The sequence below is a fragment of the Triticum urartu genome, chromosome 6, assembly GCF_003073215.2.
Source record: "Triticum urartu cultivar G1812 chromosome 6, Tu2.1, whole genome shotgun sequence".
Taxonomy (NCBI): Eukaryota; Viridiplantae; Streptophyta; class Magnoliopsida; order Poales; family Poaceae; genus Triticum; species Triticum urartu.
The window spans coordinates 244,110,457-244,124,405 of NC_053027.1; the positions used below are offsets into that span (position 1 = coordinate 244,110,457).

General features: G+C 43.8%; 1 pseudogene; it reads right to left on the reverse strand.

The window, feature by feature from the left end:
* Positions 1-1,244: 1,244 nt before the first annotated feature.
* On the reverse strand, positions 1,245-8,056 carry LOC125516724 (annotated as a pseudogene).
* Between the last annotated feature and the right edge of the window lie 5,893 nt (positions 8,057-13,949).

Here is a 13,949-nt window from a genome sequence, read left to right on the forward strand (position 1 = left end):
CGTCGCCCCAAAAACCCTCTGAATGGGTTTCTTTTTGAACCCCGACATAATCCATCTCCATCTCTCTCATATTCTACAAAACTAAATATATATAAAAATATACCTTTTGAGTATTATATCATGTGCAACATACATACAAAGAAGAACAATTATTTGCATGCACCTCTTTTGGTTGTGTAAAACTCGTTGAATTCTTAGCCCTCTCCATCATCGTTACATCAGGGTCTTTGTCAGTCGACATCTCTGAAGCACAATCAAATCCATCAGTTTTTATGACCTACAAAGGTATTCTAATATAAACAAAGATTAGAATAATTTTTTTATGATGGTGGTATGAAAAATATATATTCATTGGACAAATCCAAGAAATGAGCAGTTTCTAGTAGATTGAGTGGCATCCCAATTTTAATAATTTTAGGCTCACCTCTAAATCACATGTTGATGGTTATTCTCACGGATATCTACTATTTAGGGTATGTGGTATATTACCCATAAAAATTTATGTTACATTTCTCCACGAGCAAAGAACGGATTCCTCCTTTATATAATGATAGTCGGTCATCCGTAATTTATTGGATATTTTTAAGTAATTTATTGTGAAAATATTTTATGTTATTCTAAATATATATAGTGTACATGTATAAATAAACCTTTATTTTTATGATATTCCCATTATTCCCCTCCTATACGACTTGTTGTCCTCTCCCGAACGACCGCACTCTATCCACTCCCTCTTAGCACCACTCACTCTCTTGTTCCCCTCCCTCTCTAGATCCATAGACTTCACCGGCGTCGCTCACTCTCCTGTCTCCACCCTCGCCCCCACAACCAACAGAATCGGCGACCTCATCTCCCACCCCTCCACCCTTTCATCCCTCCCCTCTTCTCACAAAAATTAGTGAAGGGGGGGGGGGGGTGGATCGAGAGACCAGACGGTTGCCTGATCTGCCCACAAACTGGCGAACAACATCACGCCAAGGTCACCAACACCATCATGAAATGACAGCTCGCGCACCAAGATATGAGAGGGGGCCTTCTACTTCTCCCTCGCTCATCACCCCTTTGGCTAAACCATGGATCGACCTTCCTCTACTCTGACCCATGCCATGGACCGAGCTCACTTCCCTCCTCAAGGTCATCTCTTCACCCCTTTCCTCGTGTGTCATGTTGCACCGCTAACCCTCACCTTATCTCCCTCCCTTTCCTCCCATATCGAGACATGCATGTGTTTCTGCTCGGCCGCTTCACCTCACCGCCGCCTTCATCTCCTTATACAATGTCGTATCCGCTGCCTTCTGCCAGCTGTAGAAGAGCGTGTTCGATTCTTGAACCTACAAAATATAAAATGCTGAGGTCAATAAGTATGAATTTCTCTTGTCCCTAGTACTATATTTTTATACATGCTTATTGCATAACCAACCTGTGTGTCATAGTGTACTGTGGACTTGCTGAGCTACTCGACCTTGAGCTTGTCAGTTTGGCAGAGCACGTTCTTCATCTTAACCTCCATCTGCAGCTCGTCATCGCGGATGGCGATAGCCTTGGCGGCCTCAACCTCGGCGACCTTGGCCTGCCAGTCCCAGCCTTCCACTTCATGGCGAGGGCGGTCATCGACGTGGCGTTGTCGGCCTTCCTAGTGTTCTCAAACACCCGCACCTCCGCCTTGCCCTTGGCCTTCTCCTTGAGCGCCTCGCCCTACTGCCGCACAGAGAGCACCTTGTTCTTGGTGTCCACCTTGGCGGTGTTCTGGCACGTGAGGCCATCCCACTCCACAAACATCCACATTGGCCCTGCCCGTTGCCTCCTGTTGTGTCTTCTCGCCGAGGTAGGAGAAGTACTCATGCCCCGGCACGTCCACCAGCTGCTTCATGGTGGCATTGTAGATGAAGAGGCCGAATTGGTCCAGCTCCTTCTGCACGCTGTTGAACACCTCCTGCTTGAACTTTTTGGTGCACGTGAAGATCTCGTCCATGGTCAGCTGCGCCACCAGCATCCGGGTCTCACGCTCGATCAGCCCTTTAGCCCTTTACCATGTCGTGCCCGTGGCTCCTACCGTACGAGTGCAACAACGCGATCAACTTCACATGGAGTAGGAGCTTCGCTTCGACGGTGGGCAGAGCTGGACGTACCACTCGTGGATCAATCGGTGTTTGACATGCTCGGTCCTGGCTTGTTAGAGAAAATGGACGATTTCGTCTGCTAAAATCGTCCTAGAAAATTGTTGGTCCGATCCGGTCTGGTCTTCAACCGGTCCGACCAAGAGGACTGAGAAAAAATGTCACTGCCGCCGCCATTCGTTCTCAGCATGCCGACCGGTAGCCCCCGAGTAAACTACCATGTCCCCAAGCTTCCCCTCTCCTTCTTTTCTCTCCTCCCCATGCACCATAGCCTCTCGCCGCCGTTGTCGTGCATGCACCACTGACGATCTCGAGTTCTCAACTTGGCGCTGGCAGCGTTCTAGCTGCGGGTTTCGCTGCCATGGCAGCGACTGTTTTAGCACAACACACATGCATGCCATCAACTGGGGAAAACGGTCGATTGGGTGTGAACTTCGGATCGTGCGAGAATCGCTCAGCCATGATTTCCGCGTGAGATTTAATAGCCTCCGCCTATAATCACGCACCATGATCCTACGCTGCCGTTTTCTTTGTTGAAGCATATGTTCAGGTCCACCTGCTGCCACGTGATTCTCTCTCTCCCATTGCTCTCTCCGTAACAACCTTTCCTTATCGTCCGCGTCTTTATCGCGAGTAAAGGATTAGCAAGGGCAGCTCAGAAGTTAGTTGGGTTACTGGCCGCACCTGCCTGTGTATATCTTGTATAAATGTATACCTCTATAACTGAATATGACTGCTTTCAGTTGTGTTGGTGTGTTCACTTTCTGCACTTCTATTCAGTCAAACAGGAAATAGGAAGTACATGAGAAACATGGCTTGATCCGAAAATCACGGCACCATCTGACAACAAACTAAACGTCATGTTTTTTCATGGTTAATCCGCTAATTATGGCAAGGCACGAACACAAAAAAATAGGGGCTCATGAAAAAAACTGCTACGGAAGGTTCATGGCTAACAGCCGCGCACTTGCCGCGGCACATCACCGACCTCATCGCTGGCGCTCCCGCATGTCCACCACCTCGCCACAGCACCCGCACACACAGCCCACCTTGCCGCTGCCCCAGCACGTTGACGCCGGTGGTGGTTGGCCGGTCCAAGTGGTGGCTCGATGAGGGACCGAACCAACCTGGACCGTGTCACCTTGGTAGCGTCGCCGAGTTCCAGGGTGGTCACCCAGGAACCGATGGTGAAGACGGCGGGCAGGACGAAGGGAAGCTTCTTGGAGCTCTACCAATACCCACGCCTTCTTCACCAGCGTTGAGTCCTCGATGCCCCAGCTGGTGATGGCCAGGTACTACGACGCGTACGCGGCGATGAAGCTCGCCGTTGACTGTTTTGCCGGCTGTACTATTAGGTTTTCTTTCCTTCTTACCTACATAGGACATAGGAGTGTTGACCGATCAAAGGAAATAAATAGAACCTATTAGTACATATAGCAAAAATGCCCGTGCGATGCACCGGACCTATGAAACTTGTTTTACGTGATCTCGGTTTATGTAATCAATTAATTAGGTGATCTCTGTTGTATGTTCTTTCTCTATTCCAAATTTCCACTCACTCGAGTAAGAAGTATTTCACTGTCTTATGCAAGTAGTTCAGTGCATACATATGCTACTCGTTCGTAATTGCAACCTGAACAGAGTAAAAAAATTGGTTCGGTGCATGGATGGATTGATGTGAACACACCGTCTAATGAAAAGGATAAGAATCACATTGGCATGCATAGCTGATTTGAAATTTTAAAAATATAGCATCTACATCTGCGCATCATGAGGAACAATTCCAGAGAAAAAAATTGATCCAGTCAAGTGTATCTTTGGATATTTCATTATCCACTTAGGCCATATTAGTATTACTTCCCACGTGGTACACATCATCCTGATGCATGGGTGTGCCTCGGCCCTTACATTGCAAATGTTATTATTGCAGGAAGAGCACACATTCATAAGCTAACAGTTTCACAATCCGTTCTTGCTGATAGTAATTGAACCAAATGAAACGATGGACAAGCAGATTGATTAATGAACTCTAGGTAATACTTCATGATGTAAGCATTGGCTCAAAAAGTTAATTTGTAAGTAACAAAAAAAGGCCTAGAAGAATAGTTCTACCTAAATAAAGTTTACTGCTGCACATGAGCAGATCCACACGAAACAGAGGGAAGGTGGAGCATGCCGGTAACCAGGGGAAGGAGCAGAGTGGGAGAAGATTTGCACCGCCGTCTCCACTGGATATGGTGTCTCCGCCGCATCTGTGGAGGCGCCGCGGCTCCGCCTCGGATGGTGCTCGTGGCTATGGTGAAGAGGAGGGGCGACACATGGGCGAAGAGGCAGGCGGCGCTCGTGGCCAAAAAAGTGGGTCGTTCGAGCTGCGGGAGGGAGGAGGGGACGGCGGCCAGGTAGGGGAGTCGAGGTAGGGCGCTGTGTTTTTTAGGGGAGTTGCTTGTGAAAATAACGTGCGACGACGATGTAGCGAGCGGATCCCCTTATAAAGACGTAGCGAGCGGATTCCCTTAAAGTAGGAATGGATACGATTGATGACGTTAATAAATAGTGGTGAATGTTGGCTTAATTTACTATCATCATGCATGGAAACGAATCATCAAGAAAAAGAATACTTCCTATACTACGCTCATAGGAAGCTTCCTAGTCTCTGCTACCAAAAAGTTTCTGCCCAAACAAGGAAGGAAAGTTATGGACGTGATTCGGAAGGAAACAAACGTTATGAAGATTAATTAATTTAGATTTGATCTTTAGAGATTGATTGTGATTGATTCTTTTACATAAAGACATTACTGAATAATTTGCGTCAGTATGAAAAGTTCTGATCCGATTTAGTTTTTTTCGTTGTGTGAGAGGGTGACACGAAAATAAATCGATGAAGTGGGGGAAGGGGACGAAAAAAAATCTACGAAAAAAAATCAGCGAATGTGGAAGGAGGTACAAAAAAAATCATGATAGGTGAGACAAAAATAAAACCCGAAACAGAGACTACCAACTGAAACATTAGAAGTAGAGATTCAGAAAGACACATTCGGCCTAAACTAGGAACCTTTTTGGCCGCATACGTTGAGCATACAAGATATAGTAGTACTGTTTTAAGTGGAACCTTTTTCCCTTTCTTATTCTGGACCACTGTTTGGTTTGCCTAATCACCGCGTCTCTAATTAAGTGGCGACATGAATTGGAGCCTCCACTCCCGTTTACTTATATATTTATCAAAAGCAACCAACCAACATTACATACTAGAACTAGTTGATAGCCCGCCTAACCATAGCCTAGCCTCTAATGAAAAAGCGATCAAGCAAGCACAACGTAGGCGCAATTAAATCCGACTAGCGGAGAATGGCCCTCTTTGGATCTATGTGCTAGAGTTAGTTTGAGCTAGTTTGGGCTCAAATAGCATTAAAGTATCAAACATGAGGACTAGTTTGAGCTAGTTGCATCTAACCCATTCAAAAAAACCATCCCATCCAAAAAGTACTAATTGGAGCTAGTTCTCTTAGTGCATTTATTATCAATATAACATTGTCATTCAAACACCTCTTTAGCTAGAGTTAATTTAGGGTTAGTCATGAGTTAGAAAACTAACTCTAACCTCTAGTTAAGTTAGAGTATCCAAACAAAGCCAATATGTTGGACTAAATAGTCGGATACCAACAACAACTAAATGGTTCATCAAAAGTACAAATCATTCCAAACACAATAACAACTAAATGTTCATTGTTATAAAGGGCACTTTATTACCTAAAAAATTTAAACAATACACCCGCCCTATGCATAACTAAGATGCACACGGCCATAACCAAGTCCAGATTTCAAAGAAATTTAAGAAGGCGGGATCCAAGTAAACATGTGAAGACTGTATAACGCCTAAGACGTAGGAGAGCCGATCCGAATGTCATGTTGTCACCCATGTCGGGTAAAAGTATCCCTCACTATGGCCTCCAAGTGTGTACACATCTCCGTAAACAGGTCTCGATTCTTCACATGCTGTAGAGACGACCATAAACAGAGCTTACGGATACATTTGTAGATAACCTGCATATAAGAAGTATTTTTATCGTTAAATACCTTATCATTTTTACATACCCAAAGCGGCAAAATGCTGGCAACCGCTCCCACCCTGAGAAGGATTCTAAACCTGTATTCAATCTCATGTAACCAGTTACCAAATATATTAGCAACACTTCATGGATGATATAAGCTAGAAGCTACCTGGATGACTGGTCATATAAAACGAGTCAATTTGCATTGGAAAAACAAGTGTTTTATTGTTTCCTTATGATGACAAAACACACATTGCGTACTTCCATGTCAATTCCTCTTAATAAGGTTATCTTTGGTAAGAATGACTCCTCGACGAAGATACCACTCAAAGATTTTATTCTTAAGCGGTATCTTCATCTTGCAGATCTTCTTGTTATTATCAACTGGCACCTCTTACTGGATCAAAGCATTGTACATAGAATCCATCGTGAATTTACCATTCACTTGTTGGCTCCAACAAAATTCGTCGGCTCCTTGTGAAAGTTATATCGTGGTTAGTATCAGTAATAGAGTGTTCCACAATACAAGTCTCCGACCAATTAAATATCTCCCGAACATCACATTCCGAGGAAAGGATTACAGAACCGTGATGATAGTATCACCCTTGTGACACACAATATTGTATAGAGCCAGATATTGTTCTGTGGAGTGTAGCATTGCCTAGCCACTTATCCTCCCAGAGTCTAATTTCCGATCAGTTTTTAATAATGAAGGACCCATAGTGGAAGAAGTATTTCTTCGTAGCCATTAGGCCAGCCGAAAAGTGTGAATCCCCAGGCTTCCAATATACTTGAGACACTTCCTTTGAGCCCACATATTTTTTCCTTAGGAGGGTTTGCCATACTCCATTTTTCTACCAGAGCCGGATTAACCTTATCGATGACAACCGAGATTTTTTCGCACACGTGCCCATGAGACCAATGTTCCGGGGCCGTAATTGCCATCATTGAGCCCTTGAATTAGTTTGGAAAACCTAGCACCATATCCCACAGTCACGTATGGATATCAACGAACCTAACCACGCCGTGGGCCGACAGGAATTCATGTCCGATCTCTGTATAATCCATTCCGACAAATGAACTCGAGGAGGATTAGAGCCCGGAAGATCGGTTTGTGTTAGAGATACGACAAGCAAATCAACTCGATGAAGAACGAAAACAAGCAGGAGACACGAGATTTTAACGTGGAAAAGCCCTCCAACACGAAGGGGAAAAACCATGGGCACCAGCCAGCCAATCTTCACTATATACGGGAGGTTACAAACACCAAGGATTTACAGCTGATCAATGTATCTCATGTGGCGGCTTACTAGAGGTATATATAATACAGGTGACCTAGGTCAATACTATCCGTACCACGGCCCCCCCGCACCCCAAGCGTCCCTGTCGAGGGCCCACATGGGCTAACTTCAGACTCGCTCCACTCGCTCGTCAGAAGTTATCCTTTCTCTTTATACTTGAATTTGGAGCATAACATAACAAACTCTACCTTGAGACAAATTCCACCTTGTAGCATGAATGAGAACCTCCTCCCTGAACAACAAATAAAACACTTTCGGTGCCAAACAACCACTAGGGCTAATGAGTTATACCAACTAAGTCTGAGCAAAGCTTAAACTTAGCAACAGGAGCTGGCTTTATCAACATATCAACAGGATTATCATGAGTACTAATCTTCCATACCTTTAGTTTACCTTGCTCAACAATGCCTCGAACATAATGATATTTGACATCAATGTGCTTTGTTATCTCATGGAACATCTGATCCTTAGTGAGGTATATTGCACTCTAACTGTCACAAAACGAGTTAATGCAAGAACTATCTCCACAAAGCTCAGCATACAAACCTTCCAGCCAAACTGATTCTTTACATGCTTCTGCAATAGCCATGTATTCTGTTTCGGTGGTAGATTGGGCAACTACTGGCTGCAACATTGCCCTCCAACTCACGACACAACCACCAACAGTGAACACATAGCCTATAAGGGACCTCCTCTTGTCCAAATCGCTGGAAAAAAAATCTGAATACACATAGCCAGCTAGTCCCTTACGAGTCTTACCGAATTTCAAACAAGCATTGGACGTGCCACAAAGGTACCTGAAAATCCACTGAACAGTCATCAAATGTTCTTTACCAGGGTTAGCCATGTATCGACTGATCAAACTCATTGCAAATGACAAATCAGGCCTAAAACACACCATGGCATACATTAAAGAACCAACATCACTTGAATATGGAACTCTTGACATATACTCAAACTCTTCATCATTACTGGGACAATGAGAAGATGATAATTTGAAATGAGGAGCAATGGGAGTGCTTATTGGATTAGCATGATGCATGTTAAAATGATGAAGACCATTCTTAATGTCACCCTGCTGACTAAGAAATAACAAACCAGAATTTTTGCCCCTCCTAATCTCCATACCTCGAATTTTCTTAGCAGCACCAAGATCCTTTGTCTCAAACTCACTACTCAACTATGCCTTTAAAGTAGCAATCTCTTTATTTCCCTTGGCAACAATCAACATATAACAACAAGTATATAGGTGATCCATCAACAAATTTAATGTAAACACAACTGTCATATGCAGACCTCTTAAATCCATGTGCTATCATAAATGAATCAAACCTTTTATACCACTGTCTCGGAGACTGTTTCAAACCATATAGGGACCTCTTTAACTTACCAGGAACTATGAAACCTTCTGATTAGTCCATGTAATTCTCCTCCTCCAGTTCACCAATGCAGAAAATAAGTCTTAACATCTAACTACTCAAGCTCAAGATCATGCATAGAAACAATACAAAAAATGCACGAATGGAACTATGCTTCACAACCGGAGATAACACACAATTATAATCAATACCTGGTATTTGACTGAAGCCCTTAGCCACTAACATTGCCTTAAACCTCGCGGGCTCACTAGGAGACAAATCCTGCTTTCTTTTGAAGATCCATTTGCAGTGAACGGCCTTCTTTTGTTTAGGCAAGCGCACAACATCCCATGTGCCATTTTTCTCAAGTTATTGCATCTCTTCGTGCATAGAAGCAATCCACTTCTCGCGTCACCAGAAACAACTACTTAAGTGTATGTGGACGTCTCAAGGATGTTCTCAACCTGTTCTGCAGAACTGAAAGCATAATGAACAATGTCATATTCTTCAATTAGGCGTTTAGGTTTCTTAATGACTCTCTTGCTCTTGCCATCTACAAGAGACTGAATTTGTCGCTGCAAAATAAGGGGTGAGTGTTGCATAACATCATCACCATGAACCTCTGTATCTGGAGCAACATCATCATTATCAACAATTACATTTTCCTACTCATCAAGGTGCTCCACCTACACAATAACTCGTTGTGGCTCTACATCAAAAGTATATGTGGACAGATCATCATGATACATAACAGATTCATTGAAAATAAGACTCCTGCTCACGAAAACCTTTGTGACGCCCTCGATTCAATCGTACAGTAATCATACATGCAAAATGTGTACGATCAAGATCAAGGACTCACAGGAAGGTATCAAAACACAACTCTAGACACAAATAAAATAATACAAGCTTTATATTACAAGCCAGGGGCCTCGAAGGCTCGAATACAAATGCTCGAAGACACAAGGGTCAGCGAAAGCAATAATATCTGAGTACATACATAAGTTCAACAAGTTTGCCTTAAGAAGGCTAGCACAAAAGTAGCAATGGTCGAAAAGGCGAGGCCTCCTGCCTGGGACCTCCTAACTACTCCTCGAAGCCAAACTCCACGTAGAATCATCCTCGGGATCCTCTAGCTCCTGGACTCCATCATATGATCACAATTATTGGGAAAGGGGGGAAAAGAAGTAGAAAAGCAACTATGAGTACTCATCCAAACACTACAAAAAAATACACTTCCGTGATGATACGTGTTTGTCACAGTAGGTCACGTTTTCTGTCATGCATGTACATCCATGGCAAATTTATGACAGAATCAAGATAGTCATACCTGTGCTGTCGTAGAAGTGTTCCATGACATTGCCAAAATTATCATCACGGAAGTGTCCACTTCCATGATGATAAATCACGCGTCACAGAAGTGCTTTCGTCAAGGGTGACCGACACGTGGCATACACCGTAACGGAACTCCGTTAAGCTATCGAGTCGGATTTTGGATCCGATAACCCGTTAACAGCCACGACCAATGCTGATTTTCCACGTGTAAAATTCTCATTGGCTGACGGATCCACGCGTCAGCTCTGCGTTGGCACAGGTTTCACTCATCCAACGGTCGAGATGGGCCTATGATATGTTGACACGTGGACCGGCCAAAAAGTGGCCCACAAAGTTTAAATGGGCCGGCCCAACCGAAGACCCATAAGATTTGGCAGACCATAATGGGCCGGCCCAGCTAAAGGCCCACAAAATTTAGCGGACCATAATGGGCCGACACAGCTAAAGGCCCACACGATTTTAAAGACCATAATGGGCCGGCCCATCTAAAGGCCCACAAGATTTTGTGGACCACAATGGGCCGGCCCAGCTAAAGGCCCACAAGATTCTGCAGACCATAATGGGCCGGCCCAGCTAAAGGCCCAACATTCTCTGTCAAATCGTCCCGTCAACGGCCTGTCCTAAACTTGTCATCAACGCGGCCCATGGTCACTTCTGGCCCGTTAACAGTCCGCTAAGTAATTGGGCCGAATTATGGCCCGGTGTATTTCCGGCCTATTAAAGGTCCGGCTTCATTTGGGCCCATTTACAGGCCATCAAAACTTTTGGCCCATAAACGACCGTGAAGGATTTGGGTCATATTCGGCCATGTCTGACATTCGGCCTGTTAGAGGCCCACTATAGCTTTGGGCCACTTTCGGCCTGTTGTCATTTTTGGCCTGTTAACGCCGGACGTAAACCATGGGCCATATGTGGCCCAACGTCATATCGGGCCCATTAACGGCCCATATAAAAATGACGATAATCTAGCCCGACCGAAGTTCCGGCCTGTTAAAGGCCCGTGTATTAGGTCGGCGCATTTACGGCCCGTCTGAATTTCGGCCTGTCAAAGATTCGCATCGTAAATGGGCCACCATTCCGGCCTGCTAAGTCCAGTGGGTTATTTGGCACAATGAGGGCCCAATCTCACTTTCGGTCTATTAAAGGCCCATGTTTTTTATGGGCTCGAGATATTTACACCTGTAAACGGCCTATTTTTACTAAGGGCCCAAATTATGTTTAGGCCTGTTAAAGGCCCACTATGGGCACAAGCCTACCAGAAAAATATGAAAGCTTATGCTGATTTAGGCCCAGATATTTTTAGTGGGCTACATGGCAATTTCGGCCCGTAATCGTTTTTAGCCCAATTGGAATGGGCCCGACGAATGTTGGCATGTTGGGCTCCTACGAAGCTTTCAGCCGAATACATTACTAAGATAAACCTACACTATACAAAAATAGCGTCATAATTACTGCATCCTGAGGCAGCATCATAAATGTTGTATCACAACAAAATAAATTCCAACCATACAACAAAAGGCATGTTGGCATAAAGTTTACAATCCTTCCAGATAAAAGCACCATCAGATGTATAGAAGCACAGATCATTTGACCTGAGTGCTAATGTTTCAGGCTGTAGAATCTGATGGAGCAGCACGATCTCCACCTTTTTTCCGCCATTGCTCTTGAACAACGAAGAGAATGTCTGATAGTCTGGTTTCAAAACCATTCATATCTTGACGACATTTCTCAACCACTATTCTTGTTTCCGAAACAACGTCCATTAGGGATTGGACTTGTGTCTGGAGCACAGATATATCACTCTATCTAGCAGGAAGATTTTGTTCAGTAGGCGATTTGGACGAGGTTACCTTGACAACCAACCTAGAATTACGCAGGAAGGTGCTTTTTGCACTGTTAGTGGAGAGATACTGACGCACTGCAGGAAGAGGTGACATTGCGCCTGTAGTAGCCTCGTCACCTTCAGGTGGTTGTGACTGTTCAATAATTTGTTCCATAGCTTCCTGAAAGTTTGAACTTGTGGATTAGTGTACCAGATAAGTTACTAATGAGACAAAAACAAACAAAGTAGGCTAAACATTTATACATAACTTATTTTGGTGAACTACTGTAATACATTAGCATGTATTGTAGTGCCAACTACATAATAAAATCACTTTCGGAACATATGTCCATGTAGCATGCCTACTGTATTGTTTATTTCCTCACATTCGTTGACATCTAAGGATAAAGAGACATGGTTTAAAGTAGGATGAACATAGTATGACATCATTCATATCATGGGAAAACAGATATAAAACAAACATGCTATTTTATCATTGTGTGCGCACGTGAACATAACAACTAGATTACAGATCAAGACCAAAAGAATATCCTTTATCTCTTTTAAACCATGTAAGGTGAAATGATACATTAAGACAACTGTGAATAAAAGTGAACAGAGTAACTGACATTGGCTGCAAACCAAGTAGTTAAATGAACACATCACAGTACCAATCAGTTCAAGGCAGGAGTAGTAAGGACTTACAACAGCGGCTTGAACTGGTGTGCTCACGCCCTTCATCTTGCTGGTGTGGCAATCCTTGAAGATTTGCACTGCATTCGGTTCAGGTTCTTTTTAGTCCGCACGGGCTTTCCTCTGTATTTGGAACAAGTCAATATAGATACGATAATATGGCACAAAAAAAGGAAGGAAGTAGTAGCTATTTACAAGAGCCTTGTAGTGTGCAATATAGCTACGGGATCCTATTGTCTGTTGGAATTTCACTTTAGAACGGTTGGTTTTGTTCTTCAAACAGTTAGCCTAGAAGAAGATACACTTGTAAGGCACATACATAAATACAAGTTCAATATGTAGTCTGATCAAATACATATAGCCTACCTGATACTTTGGATCAGACCAGTGTTTAACGAGGGCTGTCCAGTCTTCATCTGTAATATATTCCACTGGAGATGTTTGGGCAATTTCATTGTTAGCCTTGCCTTCAAAGTGAGATTTTCTAAGGTGGTACCGATACTGTCGTAGAGCAGACTGAAAAACATGAGTGCATGCTTGTTTAGTTGCATCATCTTTCGGATCCAACTTGAACCTCATCTGTTGAAAAAAGAATGTGAGTCTTATTAGGAGGAAGCTAGAAAGTATGGGACATAGCAAGACAATATTACTAATTGCGATGAATAACATTACTTACGGATAAATGGTCAAGGAAGGTGTTAAACTAGGTATTGTCTTTCTCATTCCTGTACTGGATCCACGTTGGGAGGATACGTGCATGACACCTAACGGCAACGGCTGCCTCTGATACTAACTTAGCTGACTCTGTAGCATCACGTGGCCTTTTTAAACCTGCCTCAAAATGGATCTCCATTCTTCCTCCTTTAGATTTTGTTAATCTGTCAAGCATTATCCCTGATGTCTGTTTCTGCTTGCGCCGTGGTGCTAGTTCAACAACGAATATGGAAAGTGTTAGTGTACATCAAACTGTGAGAGTACATATGAAGGAGCATGCAACTGCAACTTGACTCGGTCAGGTACCGTCTTGGTGTTGATGCTCATGAGGTTCATCTAATCTTGCCAAGTCTTGTTGTGTCAGTAGTGCTTCAGAAGTAGTGTTAGGTGTGAAGGCAGCTTGGGAACTGGCCAGTTCCGGAGCAAATGAGCGAGTAACTGGTTGAGATGCTGGTACAGTTGAAGTGGATGCTGCAGCTGGTGGAGCAGGTGATACTATGTTTGTAGATTTAGCTGGTGGACTTGGACCTTCTACTGCACTATAAGTACCAGCAGAATCT